We start from the raw sequence: 13,791 nt of genomic DNA, 5'->3' as shown, positions 1-13,791 counted from the left end.
AATAGGATGATGCACGATATCCAGAATTGGAATTGGTTTGTTATGGAGGAAGTGCGAGATGGAGAAGATGATGATGATCGTGACAAAGCAGACTCGAGGATAGACTCGAGGACGAGTCTTTTTCAAGAAGGAGAGTATGATGCAGTTATAAAAGACAAGTCTTGGAGACTAAGAAAAGTATATATTTGGTTTTATTTATTTCCTAGTTAATAGAATTAGTAGAGGGAAATAATATTAGGAGGATTTGTTTTTCCTTCTTCCTTTTCAATTTTACAAGGATCCGCATGATCAACGTAATATGAAGCAAGTTTAGAGCTTTCTGCAAACTCTCCAGTTGTATGATTAAAATTTCAATGTCTCTCTGGCCTTTCTCTGCGGCGGAACCACATGTATGTAACAAAATTATAGCATGTGATGTGTATGTTTTGTTATAAGCCAATAATGATAATAATGATTAAATACAAAATTTGGTGCGATTATATGAGTGCATTAGTTATACTCTCTCCGTCCCGGATAATTCGGGACACTTTGACACGGCACGGGTTTTAAGAAATCTAATGGAAGGTGAGTTGAAAAAGTTGGTGGGATGTTGTTACGAAGGAATTCGCAACTGAAACAGGGGCGAGAGATTCGCCGGATAAAGGTCCGTTCGCAGAGATGAATCTCCGTCGAGCAACCGGATTTCCCACGCCAATAAGGTTTTGGGCCGTGGAGAAGGTAACTTTGAGAAAAAGTAATGCAAGGGAATTAGGAAATTTCTGATATATTGATTGATTTCATCAACTCACAGAATCCCTATTTATATATCTAAGGACCCTAGGTTTGGTTCGACACGATCATACAGGGAAAGAACCAACAAGAAAACCCAGCACGGAGCTTATAATTACGCTCGACTCAAAAGGAATTAAATAAGTCCAAAACATAAAGCCCATAAAAATAATCCAAATGCTAAACTAACAGGACACCAATTAAAATAATAAAAGTACTAAACTAACGAGACACAAAGTCTCCAAACATCACTGGCTTCTTCTGTTGCCGCTTCGGTCTTCCATCTTCCCTCGGTTCCACTTGGGCCTGACCCTTTTTTCCCTTCTTCCTTTGCATTCCCGCAACATTCTCTTCTGACCTCGCCAAGACGTTGTCACTGTTATCCTGCCTCACGGACGTGTCTGTCTCTGTTATCGGGGCACTACTCGTATCAACTCTCCCCCGGTTAAGAGGCTCCTTGTCCTCAAGGATGTGTGGAAAACGCCGTCGCACAGTCGACACCGGCTCCCATGTCGGCTGATTCTGCGAGGAACCCGCCCATTCCACCAAAACTTGATCGACGGCCTGATCATCTTGTAGAGCAACTCTTCGATCCAGAATCTGAATAGGCCTCAGAATCGGCCTCGTCCCCAAAATATCAGCGGGTAACTCACCTTCTGATGAAGTCGTTGAACCCTCAACAAACGGTTTTAGCAAGCTGACATGGAACACATCGTGTATGTGCGCACCAACCGGAAGTTTCAGACGGTATGCCACCGGACCAATCCGTTCAATCACCTCAAATGGACCATAAAATCGCCGTGCAAGCTTGGCTGACAGCGGCCTGGCTACTGAGTGCTGCCGATACTGCTGGAGTTTAAGCAAAACCTTATCACCCACTGAAAAGTTGACATCACGGCGGTGTTTATTTGCCGAGGAACGCATACGCTGTTGTGCCCGTTCCAAATTCTTTCGCAACTCCACCAAGAGTTCGCCCCTCTGACGAATTAATTCCATAGTGGGCGGGTCGTTGCGTTTGACTGACGGTTGCGCAGCGACCAAGGGTGGCGGCTCACGGCCATAAAGAGCACGAAAAGGAGAAGTGCCCAGCCCCTCGTGATGGAAGCAGTTAAGCGCCAACTCGGCCCAAGGTAGAAAATTCGCCCATTTAGTGGGACGGTCTGCCGCGAAAGTCCTCAAGTACTGCTCCAGTCCTCGATTGCGGACCTCTGTCTGCCCATCAGATTGAGGATGGTACGCTGTCGAGAAGTGCAATTTAGTGCCGCTGAGGGTGAGCATGTTCTCCCATGCCTCACTCAAGAATACAGGATCACGGTCTGACACCAAGGTTTTAGGGAACCCGTGATGCTTAACCACTGTTTCTATGAAAAGACGAGCTACTCGCATCGCATCAAAACGTGCAGGCAATGGCGCGAAGTGCGCATACTTGGATAAACGGTCCACCGCGACCATGATAGTGGTGTACCCTTTGGATAATGGCAGACCTACCACAAAATCCATGGAAACGTCATCCCAGACTTGAGTTGGGATAGGAAGGGGCTGCAATAAACCCCCTGGTTTCTGCGTGGAGTACTTTGTGGTTTGACACTCCACACAAGCGGCTACAAAACGCTTCACATCACGCTGCATATGTGGCCAATAAAACTGCATCGATATACGACGCAATGTACGGTCAAACCCGGGATGACCGGCCTGCGGAGTACTGTGATACTCGTACAATAAAGCCTCCCGGAGTGGCGAAAATTCTCCGACGTAGATTCTGCGGTCGCGATAAATCAGTCCGTTGCAAAAGGTGAACTTAGGATCAGCAGAACCACGCTCAATCTGACGGCGCAAGTCACACAGTGGAGCTGAAGATGCCGTTTCCTCCACTAGCAGCCGTATTATGTCGGGAATGGGGTGTGCTATCGCACTAAGCATGGATGCATCAGGTTCTATCTCCTCGTCCCGTCTAGACAAGGCATCCACCACCCGGTTAGCCGCTCCGGACTTGTACTCAATACTGAATTTATAGCCCATCAACTTGCGGACGTACAAGTGTTGCTCGGGAGTCTGTATCACCTGCTGGAGCAATTCCCGAAGACTCTTCTGATCGCTGCGGATGACAAATTCTCTACCCAACAGATACTGTCTCCACTTCTGAACGGCCTCTACGATAGCGTACAACTCTTTATGGTAAGCGGACGCGCTCCGACGCCGGGGCCCCAATTTTTTGCTAAAAAAAACCAATGGATGACCATCCTGCATCAATACCGCTCCAACACCAAAATCTGAAGCATCCGTTTCTAAATAGAATGTTCGTGAAAAATCTGGTAGGCGAAGAACAGGGGTTGCCGTCATTGCCCGTTTCAAGGCCTCAAAGCTGTCAGCTGCCGCCTGCGTACAGCAAAAAGCATCCTTTTTTAACAGGTCCGTCAGGGGGGCCGCTATCACTGCATAGTGAGCAATGAACCTACGGTAATATCCCGTGAGACCCAAAAATCCTCTCAGCTGTTTCATCGTTGCGGGTGTTGGCCAAGCCACCATCGCCTTAATTTTAGACGGATCCGCCTTCAGCTGCCCCTCAGTGATCAAGTGACCGAGGTAGTCCACCGTCTGACTGCAGAATGAGCATTTTGAGAGCTTGACAAAAAACTGATGCTCCTCCAAGATGGATAGCACGATGCGAAGGTGATCAGCATGAGAATCCAATGAAGGACTGTAGAACAAAATATCATCGAAGAAGATGATGACTGACTTTCGCAGGAAGGGCTGGAAGATACAATTCATGGCTGCCTGAAATGTTGAAGGGGCATTAGTCAAACCGAATGGCATCACCAAAAATTCGAAATGTCCGTCATGCGTGCGAAAAGCTGTTTTATAAGCATCCGCCTCATGCATCCTTATCTAGTGGTATCCCGAACGAATATCCAACTTAGTGAAGTACCGAGCTGCACCTAATTCATCGAATAATTCATCTGCAGTCGGGATTGGAAAATGGTCAGGGACCGTTGCCTTGTTCAGTGCTCTGTAATCGATGCAGAAGCGGAAGGTGCCGTCTTTCTTTCGAACTAGCAACACTGGTGATGAAAAAGGACTATGGCTTCGCTGTATGACCCCCAGATCGAGCATCTCCTTAACTTGCTTCTCGATCTCATTCTTCTGAAAGTATGGGTACCTGTACGGCCGGACATTTACGGGTTTGGAGTTTGGTAGCAAATGGATTCGATGATCAAACTGTCTAGCGGGTGGAAGACCCTGTGGCACCCGAAATACATTGGCGAAGTCGCGAAGAATCGAGCTGATCGATGGTGGTAATGACGTCGGAAATTCCTCGACATCCGGTGGCAGATCAGATTGGATGTGGGGGTCCAGCGCAACCAACTCATATAATTCAAAAAACGTCGCCGATGACATGAGGCAGGCCAAGGAAGACAAAGAGATGCGACGAGGGGGCTGATCAATCCCCTGTAGAACAACCAATTCATCCCCTCTAATGAACTCCATGGACTTCGCAACAAAGTCCGTCGTTACACGACCCAAAGATTCCAACCAATCCATACCCAAGACGACGTCCGGACCGTGAATGGGCAAAACATGGAGATCAATGACAAACAACGAGCCTTGGATCACCAATTTAGTCCCCTTACACATGTGCGAGCACAAGATGGATGCTCCATTGCCAACATATACTCGGAACGGTTTGATTGCCGTGAGGGGGAGGTGCAAGCGCTCAGCTATTCGAGGGTGTAAGAAATCGTGTGAGCTTCCAGTATCCACCAAGACCGTAACCCCTACCGACTCAATAGACCCGGACAATAACAAAGATTTCGAAGTCCATTTCCCGTCCATTGTGTGCAACAACATGGTACAAATGCTCATTTAAAGTCATCGAGCTTGACTTCTTCAATCTTGAGGAGGTGGAGGGAAACGGACGCTAAGATCCTCAAAAGCTCCAACGAGGTACGTGATATCACTCCTCATTGTCTCTCGTTCCTCTCTAGCTTCGGCGGCCATCCTTCGGAGCTCTTCATATTGTTGACGCCGATGAGCGTCTTCCAAACGTTGTTGCTCCCAAAATTCTTGTTCCGCCGTGCGCCAATCGCCTTGAGCCGTCCACCCTTGGCGGTTGTAGGCATTCTCCGCTTGTTGCTCCGCCCATCGATTGTCCCAAGTGTTGGACATGTTTTGCATGTAGGAGAAAATTTCTCCTAATTGGGCGGAGGTGTTGACTTGAAACTCCTCTTACGGATTTGGCCTCCCGCGGCGGCGGTTCGCACTTCTCCGGCGGCGATGTCCTACCACTTCCTCTTCTTCTTCTTCCTCTTCTCGTCGTGGTTAGGATTGCGGTGGTGGCGGTGCTTCATTCCCTTGAGCTTGTGAATGCTCCGCGCCCTCTTCATAGTTATCAATGGCATCAAACACGGAATCCTCATCGGGCTCAAATTGAGGAATGCGAGAGGGAATGTTCCTCTTTCTAAACTCCCCATTGACGGGGTTAGCCTCGATAGCTCTCCGGTGGGCGGGCGTGTCGAGCTTCCAATTGGCTTGGTTTGCCCAAACATCGACCTTGGTCAATTGCGGGAGTGGAACGGGAAAGTGATCCCCCGCTACTTGCATAAAATACCCTTGACCCCAACCATCGGTCTTCAAAAGCCCCATCGAAAATAGCACCTCATAGGTGATGAACTTTTCTCCACCATCCTCCGTCATACCGGCAAAAGAGACCCCCAAATGTTCGCCAATTGCCGTAATCAATCCCCCACAACAAATGACGCCCCCGTCTTTCTTCGTGATCCTATCCACATAGTAAGTAAAGAGGGTCCCATAATCGATTCCCTTCTTGTTGAGTAGGCACCACATCACGTTGAGCTCCGTTTGGGAGACACTTCCCCCATCGATACGAGCAAACATAAGCTGAGTCATAGCACGATGGAGGTACCTCAAGACGGGGTTGCGAATTGATGAAGACTTGGCATAGCCCGCTGCATGCTCTTGCTCATTTGTCATCGCCCCTCAAACCTCTGAAAATTCATATTCATTGTCCTCTTCGGGGTTGGGGTCGAAGCAATGGAAGATCCCACTAAGCTCTTCCATGGTGAGCGAGTGCCAACGGTTCCCTAAGCGGAAATCGATGCTAAGTGGAAAATTTTGGCGGCGATCCTTAGTAACCTTTAGCGAGCTTAGGAACTCGAGAGTATACTTTCGAAACGATGGTCACTTCCTTTGGAACATGTAGACGAGGCCATTCCCATCACCCACGTCGCACAACTTCCGAAAATCCTCCATGATCCCCAAAGTTTGGAGAGGGAAATCGTGGGGATATCTAGAAGGTGCCGTCTCTCGGGCCGACACTTTCTTCCACATAGCCTTTTGCTCTTCCGTGGCAAGGCTAATGCCATAGTTCTTCGCATTCTCTGGTTTCCCTTTTGATCCCATTATCCTACAAAAGAAATTACACTCTTAGAAGAGTACCAACAAGTAGGAGATCAAAAGTTCCCTCAAACTTGCATTCAACCCAGTAGAAATCAAGAGATAAGAACTTATATGCAAGCTTGGGTACAATAGCATCCTAATTTCTAGCATAATAACATGTTAAGCAAAATCAACAAAATTAGGACACAAAAAAAAAATCATCCCCCAACGTGAATTCATCCCCCATGCAGAGACGTATCAACCAAATATCCATAAGAACCAACAATCTCTACAAAATCACAAATATTGCAATTCATGGAAGTAATTATAGCCTCACAATGCCAACATTATAAACCAAGAGAGAATCATAATTCACAACTTAATAATCACCAATCAAGCAAAATTTAAACCATAGAATTCAAAAATTCATACACATAGTCATCCCCCATCATGAATTAAGAGATTCTACCGAACAATTCACCCAAAATAAAGCACAATCCATGGAAGAAGTAAAGCAAAACTCAGAAATTGAGTTAGGATTCATACCTTTTTGTGGAGAGAATTTGTAGAAGAAGAGCTCTAAACTTGGAGAGAATTGAGAGAATGATAGTGTGGGTGTGTGAATTTGGTGATTTATATAAGTGGGGGTGGTGTGCAAGGGAAGAATTTGAGAAGGAATGGGAAAAGGAATGAAAAACATACCTTTTATGGCTCACTCCCGTCTCTGGATTGCGTGTGGCGACCGCCGCGTCTCTCGTGGCGGGCCGCCACACGGGCCTTCGTAAACAGCAATCCTGGCGGGCCGCCGCGGCCCGTGCAGCGGTTACTCTGGCCCGCCCTAAGCCCGATCCTTCCTGCACATGTTAACACACGTGTGGCGACCGCCATCAAAAAAAAAAAAAAATTATTATTAAAAAAAAAAAAAACGAGAAGATAAAAAAAATAAAAGAAAATTGGGTTGCCTCCCAATAAGCGCTTTTGTTAAAGTCGTTAGCTCGACTTGAAGTGGCCCACTAGTTGGGCGGATCAATAACTCGAGTGTTGAAAATTGGCATAGGGAGCAACTTGGTCCCTAGCTTCTTCCACCACTTGTACTTCCCCTCTTTGGTTTTGATGACGTATATCTCGGGGTCCTCTTTGGGTGTTTTCTTTCTCTTCTGTTTCTTCTTCTGTGGAGTAGATGTAGAAGAATTAGCATCACCCTTTTTAGAAGAGTGTCTTACCTCTTTGACAATGTAGATAGTGGAGGTAGAAGGATCCTCCGCTTCAAAGGGATCTTTGGGCTTGGTCAAGTCGGTAGCCATGACTGCTCTGCACTGTTGTTCTATTTTTGCCCGCTTTGCCTCCTCAAATTTCAGCATCTCGCGCTCGATCTTATAGGTGGATTGACTATGATTATCACTGATTGTAATCTCGCCACGACCTACATCAATCAAAGCTTTGCAAGTGGCAAGAAAATCTCGCCCTAAGATTAGAGGGACGTTCTTGTCTACTTTCATGTCAAGCACAATAAAGTCGGCGGGAAAAATAAAATCATCAACCTTAACTAGGACATCCTCAATCATACCTACAGTCTTGATAGACGAGTTATCTGCCAACCTGAGTGTTACGTCTGAAGATTTGAGTGGCCCAATGTTGAGCTTTTCGTAGTACTTCAGTGGCATGAGATTGATGGACGATCCTAAATCGCACAGTGCTTTGTCAACTTTCCCTTCTCCAATTCGGCATCTAATGATGAACTGGCCCGGATCTCTTTGCTTCACTGCTCTTTCTTTTTGGATGATCTCGCTGCAATGATGCGGTAGCTTAAGGTCGGCTTTAGTCGGCTTTTTCTTCCTCATTACCGCCTCCCTTAGTAGCTTTGCATACTTTGGTATCTCCTGCAACGATTCAACAAGAGGAATGTTAGTATGGACCTTGCAAAACATGTTAAGGAAATGCTTGAACTGCTCGTCAAGCTTGAACTTCCTCTTTGGCTGAAAAGGGAGTACAATCCCGTTGTGCCGCACAAGCTCCAGCTTAGTGGACGATTCTGCCTTGTTAGTGGCGGGCCGCTGCGTGGTGTGCGGCGGTCCGCCGGCGACTGGGCAGTCCTGCGTGGTTGACTCTGCCGTCTCAGTGGCGGTCCGCCGGCATATGGGCAGTGGCCAGATTTCTGCTTTGCCACCCATTTCTTGTTAATATCATCCACCCTTGCTGCTGCCTTTGCTCTATCCTCATCTAACTTCTTCTGAATTTGCTCCATTTGAGTGGTAATATTGGTTACAGCTGCCGAGATTGTGTTCATTCCTTGCTCGAGGTTGTTTATCCTTGCTTCGACCACTCCGATCTTGGTGTCATTAATCTTCCTATCTTGCGTAATTACTTCCAAGATCTTCGTGATTCCTTGTTCATACTTATCTTCCTTCTTCATCGGCTCAACCACTCCTCCTTTGCTAACATTAAATCCTGCAGGGAGTTGCAAGTAATTATTGTTAGAATAAGAAAGATTTGGGTGCGGACGGTTCCCATTATAATTATTGAAATTACCGCCCCCCTGATTAGGGCGATAATTGTTATTGTAGTTTCTGGGACCGCCTCCTTGCACGTAGTTTATTTCTTCCACAGTTGATATGGCAGTTTCGGGTGCATTGACTGCCACTATGAAAGTTGCCGGAATTGGATCTTCCTTCCTCGAGATGTCCATTTGATCAATCCTGACTCTAAGTTCTGCTAACTCCTTAGCAAAAGAACTTTCTTCGGCCTCTTCTATGGCTGCTACTCTTCTCGTGGCATGCCTTTCCTTAGACCACCCCCGACTGTTGGTGGCGATCTCCTCAATCACCGCCATGGCATCCTCTCCTGTCTTTCTTAGAAATCCTCCATTTGCCCCTGAATCAAGCATAGCACATATCTTCTCGTTAAATCCATTATAGAGGATTCCTACCTGATGGTCTATGGAAAAACCATGGTTTGGGCACTTTCGAAGAAGAGCTTTGAAACGAGCAAATGCCTCATAGAGGGGCTCGTCATGGCCTTGTGTGAACTGAAAGATCTCACTCTTGAGCTTCAAAATAGTGCCTGGCGGGTAGTATTTGTCGAGGAAGGTAGCTACGATGTCCTTCCATGTGGAGACCTTTTCTGGTGGCATACACTCAAACCACTCTTTAGCAGAATCAATCAATGAGAATGGAAAAAGTCTTACCCGTATGGCATCGTCGTCGACACCATTTAATTTCAGAGTGTTTGCGATTTCCACGAATTTGGAGAGATGGCGGTTAGCATCTTCAGTCGCCCTACCTGCAAAAGGAGTTTGCTCGACCCTTTGGATAAGGGGCATGCGTAACTCAAAATTGTTAGCATCAATACGAGGGTCGTTAGGAAAAGTGATCATATTCCCATGATTGAACATGTTCATCACAGGTAATGTTTCTCTGTTCTTCTTTTCCATGGCTTCTCGGGCTGCTCTCTCCACATCTCTCTCATCCATCAGCAACTTCACCATCTCCTGCAGCTTCTCAATATCTGTTCGGTCACCCATTTTATCTGATCATTTTTCACTTCTTATTATTCTACGAGTTCTTTCAAGCTCTAAATCAAGCGGCTCTAAGATGTACTTCCCAGAAAGCGTTCGCATACAAAACCTGCAAGACTCGAAAACAAAAACAAATTAAACTAAAAAAATTAAAACAGAAAGCAATAAAAATAAAATGAAAGCGATTAAAATCCAAAGTAGTAAAATTATCCGTTTGAAGATATCACTCCAAAGTGAATTGTCTTCCCCGGCAACGGCGCCAAAAACTTGATGCACTTTTTATTTGCACTATAAATACCTGCAAGTATACAGAGTAGGTATAGTATAGCAAAAGGTTAGTACCGGGTATCGAACACGGGGAAGATGTACACAAAGTGTCTATCTTCTACTAGAACTCAATTACTATCTGGAGAAACAAGAATATTTTGTAACTTTTTGAAAACAGTAAATATTAAAAACAGTAAACAACTAAAAACAAACAAATCACGGAGAGAAAAGTATAGAGAGAAGGGGAATTCCAGGGATGTGCTTTCGCTTTAATGGTTATACAAATTCCAAACTACAATATCCTAGCACAGTTAATACTTTGAAAGGACGAGTCACCTAGCTTATGCTCATGCGATACAAACGTTGATTACTAACATTAGGGTTGTCAATCCTAACACGTAACTCCAAAAAGCTCCTAAGACCCTTGAAAAGTCCTCACTCTCAATTAACAGTGCCGTATTAAAGGAAGCTAACTGTAGTGTCTACTAAGTGGATCTAACTCGCTAGAACTCTGTCACAGTTATGAAGCAAGTTGTATTGAATCATACATAATTGTGTCACTCAACTATGAAGCATCATGATTAACTTAGGGAAGAAACAAAGTAAAAACAAAACGGATATTAAATAGAAAACGGAATTGTATAACCAAAGTTGCTACTAACACATCTCTAGAATCCTATGAGTTTAGTTACACATGACTGAATAAACTAAAAATATAGATTGAAGGGAAAGCAATTTGAACATAAAACTAAAGCAAATAAAACCCGTAGGTTGAATCCTCGTCGTTCTTGATGTTCTTGAAATCCTTCTTCAACTCCTTGCACAATTGAAGTACTCTAGCTTTTGATCTCTATGAATGTGTTCTCGTTGTGTGGAAAAACTCCCTTTTGATGAAGCTTGAGGTCCTATTTATAGGGGAAGATTATTCATCATCATAGAAGGAAAAGATCTTCAAAATTTGGTAAATCTTGGAGCAAATCTAGGGCTGGTCGGATTCGCCGCCTTTCTCCGGCGGGCCGCCGCACCTTGGCCGGCGGTCGCCGTGTTGGAGTCAGAGATTCTGACCCTTTGGTGGCGGACCGACACATGTCCTCCGGCGGTCGCCGGGCGAGACTCTTCTCCTAGCGTAAATTTCCGAGGCGGGCCGCCACATAGCTCTGACCGCCGGGCGCCGGCGGTCGGCGGTCGCCGTCTGACTCCAGATTTCCAGACTATGCGTTTTTACTCCCCTTTTCGGCTCAAATATGCACATTTCTCACAAAACACGTCAAAATACCAAAATGTATAGAATATGCAAATAATGGACATGTAGAGTGATTTTGATAACAAAACGGACCAAATAATGGCCTGTGCAAAAACCGGGCGTATCAGTTGCCTCAGCCCCGCCACATATAAATCCAAAAGAACATGGTCAGGAACCCCAATAGCACTGTTTTGCAATTTCTCGAAAGCTAATTGGTAATCAGAGACCGTACCTGTCTGTGTCAGTTTTTTAAGGAGCCCGACGTGGCTCGTGTAGCAATTTGGGTCAAAGCGATGTCGCACGTCATCCAAAAATCCAAACCACGTTGCACTTTCATGGCTGGCCGCATAGCTCCAAACCCAATCTGCCACGTTAGGCTCAAAGAGCATGATGACATAATGCAACCGCTGATCTTCCGGAGTCCCCACATGATCAAAATAGTATTGTACACTCCGAATCCAATTGTTTACCTCCGTACCGTCGAAACGAGGGGCCTCCATCTTGAGTTTGTTAGGCTTCTGGTCACCGATCTGTGTACCAAAAGCTGATTGTTGCCGGCTCGATGGGGCGCTCCAGCAAGAGGACTGGCTTATAAGATGAGGGCGTTGGATGCTTGTGTGGCTAGAAATACCAAAACCTGAGTAATCGGGCTGCCACGGTTGTGAGAGTTGTGGTTGAGGCTGCACAGCAGACACCGGCAGACTGGATCCCGAACTTAGGCTAAACGGTGGTAAGCCATATGAAGTAGTCACCGTTGACAGCACTGGTTGGGCAGACATTCCCCCTAGGGTTTGGGGCAGGGATAAGTAGTGGGCTCCCGATTTAACCAATGACCCAGGAATCGTGTGGTTGCCACCTATGGTATGCGGAATGGTCGACCAAGATGCCGGAGGAGTCCAAATAGGGGTCGATTGTAGTGGTGTTGTTAGGATGGATGACAGCGAACTCAACGGTTGGGTTGAGAACGGAGGCGCTGGAATAGGGCGGGTCATTGTCGGAATATCTCCACTCCGCCGGTCGTTCATGTCCATTCTGGACTCCAAGCGACCCACAGTCGCCGATAGTCTCTCCAGTTGAGACGTGAATCGATCGATCGCGACAGTCGGATCGATGGGAACCGCTGGTGTAGTCGTGACCATGGATTCTGCGTTGGTTCGAACCGAAGAACCTTCAATCGTCATGAGAACCGAATGAAAGCACCAAAATGTTACGAAGGAATTCGCAACTGAAACAGGGGCGAGAGATTCGCCGGATAAAGGTCCGTTCGCAGAGATGAATCTCCGTCGAGCAACCGGATTTCCCACGCCAATAAGGTTTTGGCCGTGGAGAAGGTAACTTTGAGAAAAAGTAATGCAAGGGAATTAGGAAATTTCTGATATATTGATTGATTTCATCAACTCACAGAATCCCTATTTATATATCTAAGGACCCTAGGTTTGGTTCGACTCGATCATACCGGGAAAGAACCAACAAGAAAACCCGGCACGGAGCTTATAATTACGCTCGACTCAAATGGAATTAAATAAGTCCAAAACATAAAGCCCATAAAAATAATCCAAATGCTAAACTAACAGGACACCAATTAAAATAATAAAAGTACTAAACTAACGAGACACAAAGTCTCCAAACATCACCGGCTTCTTCTGTTGCCGCTTCGGTCTTCCATCTTCCCTCGGTTCCACTTGGGCCTGACCCTTTTTTCCCTTCTTCCTTCGCATTCCCGCAACATTCTCTTCTGACCTCGCCAAGACGTTGTCACTGTTATCCTGCCTCACGGACGTGTCTGTCTCTGTTATCGGGGCACTACTCGTATCAGATGTGGGTCCTACTTTTAAAGTATTAGTTTTATAATAAAATGTGAGTAGGAATGAGTTAGTGGAATATGGGGTCCACTACCAAAAATGGTAAAAGTGAAGTGGGACAAATTATATGGGACGACCCGAAATGGAATATTGGGTCGAATTATCTGGGACGGAGGGAGTATGTGCTAATATTCACTTTATAAAAATTTATTATAGCTAACGTTTTGAGGCCCAATATGAATATTGTGGGCTCAGCTATCATTTCATATCAATGAATAATTTTGAACCAAAACTGAAGTGCTAATAAAGTAACTTCATCATACTTATCCTCTTTCATAGAGTTATTTTGTTGCGAGTTCTGAGCTGTATTCGATTTTCAGTTGTCCTATTATAGTTGATTTTTTTTAGATCTATGGTAAAAATCAATGCAATTTTTTATATCTTAGATTCTCTCCTACTTATGCCAATCTTTAATTTCTCTTTTTATATTATTTTAGCTTTAAACTCTATATACTATTCCACTTCTCAACATTCATGGCTGGCTGCGCCGTATACACAATATGTGCCGAAGTCATGCAAGCTTTCCATTTTTAGTGCAACACCTGAGAACGCTACACATTCCACGTAAAGAAACTCAAGTATAAAGTTCTCAAGTGTTGCACTGAAAATGGAAGGCTCAGCACGATCGTGTATTGGTCAGAGCCAGGAAAGTAAAGAGCTAGAAAAGTATTGAGAATTTGAAGGGTATCAGGCTATTGGATAATTTTCTAGAAGTGAGTTCAGGCCTAATGTGCAATTATCAT

General features: G+C 45.4%; 1 non-coding gene across 1 annotated transcript; it reads left to right on the top strand.

Moving 5' to 3' along the window:
- Positions 1-9,104: 9,104 nt before the first annotated feature.
- On the top strand, positions 9,105-9,211 carry LOC148929892 (small nucleolar RNA R71). The gene has a single exon (XR_016137478.1). It is a non-coding gene; the product is annotated as a small nucleolar RNA R71 (small nucleolar RNA).
- Positions 9,212-13,791: the final 4,580 nt, after the last annotated feature.

Source organism: Salvia hispanica, chromosome 3 (assembly GCF_029641045.1).
Source record: "Salvia hispanica isolate PSC_SH4W2 chromosome 3, Shi_PSC_v1, whole genome shotgun sequence".
Classification (NCBI taxonomy): Eukaryota; Viridiplantae; Streptophyta; class Magnoliopsida; order Lamiales; family Lamiaceae; genus Salvia; species Salvia hispanica.
This window is presented reverse-complemented; position numbering and strand designations above follow the sequence as displayed.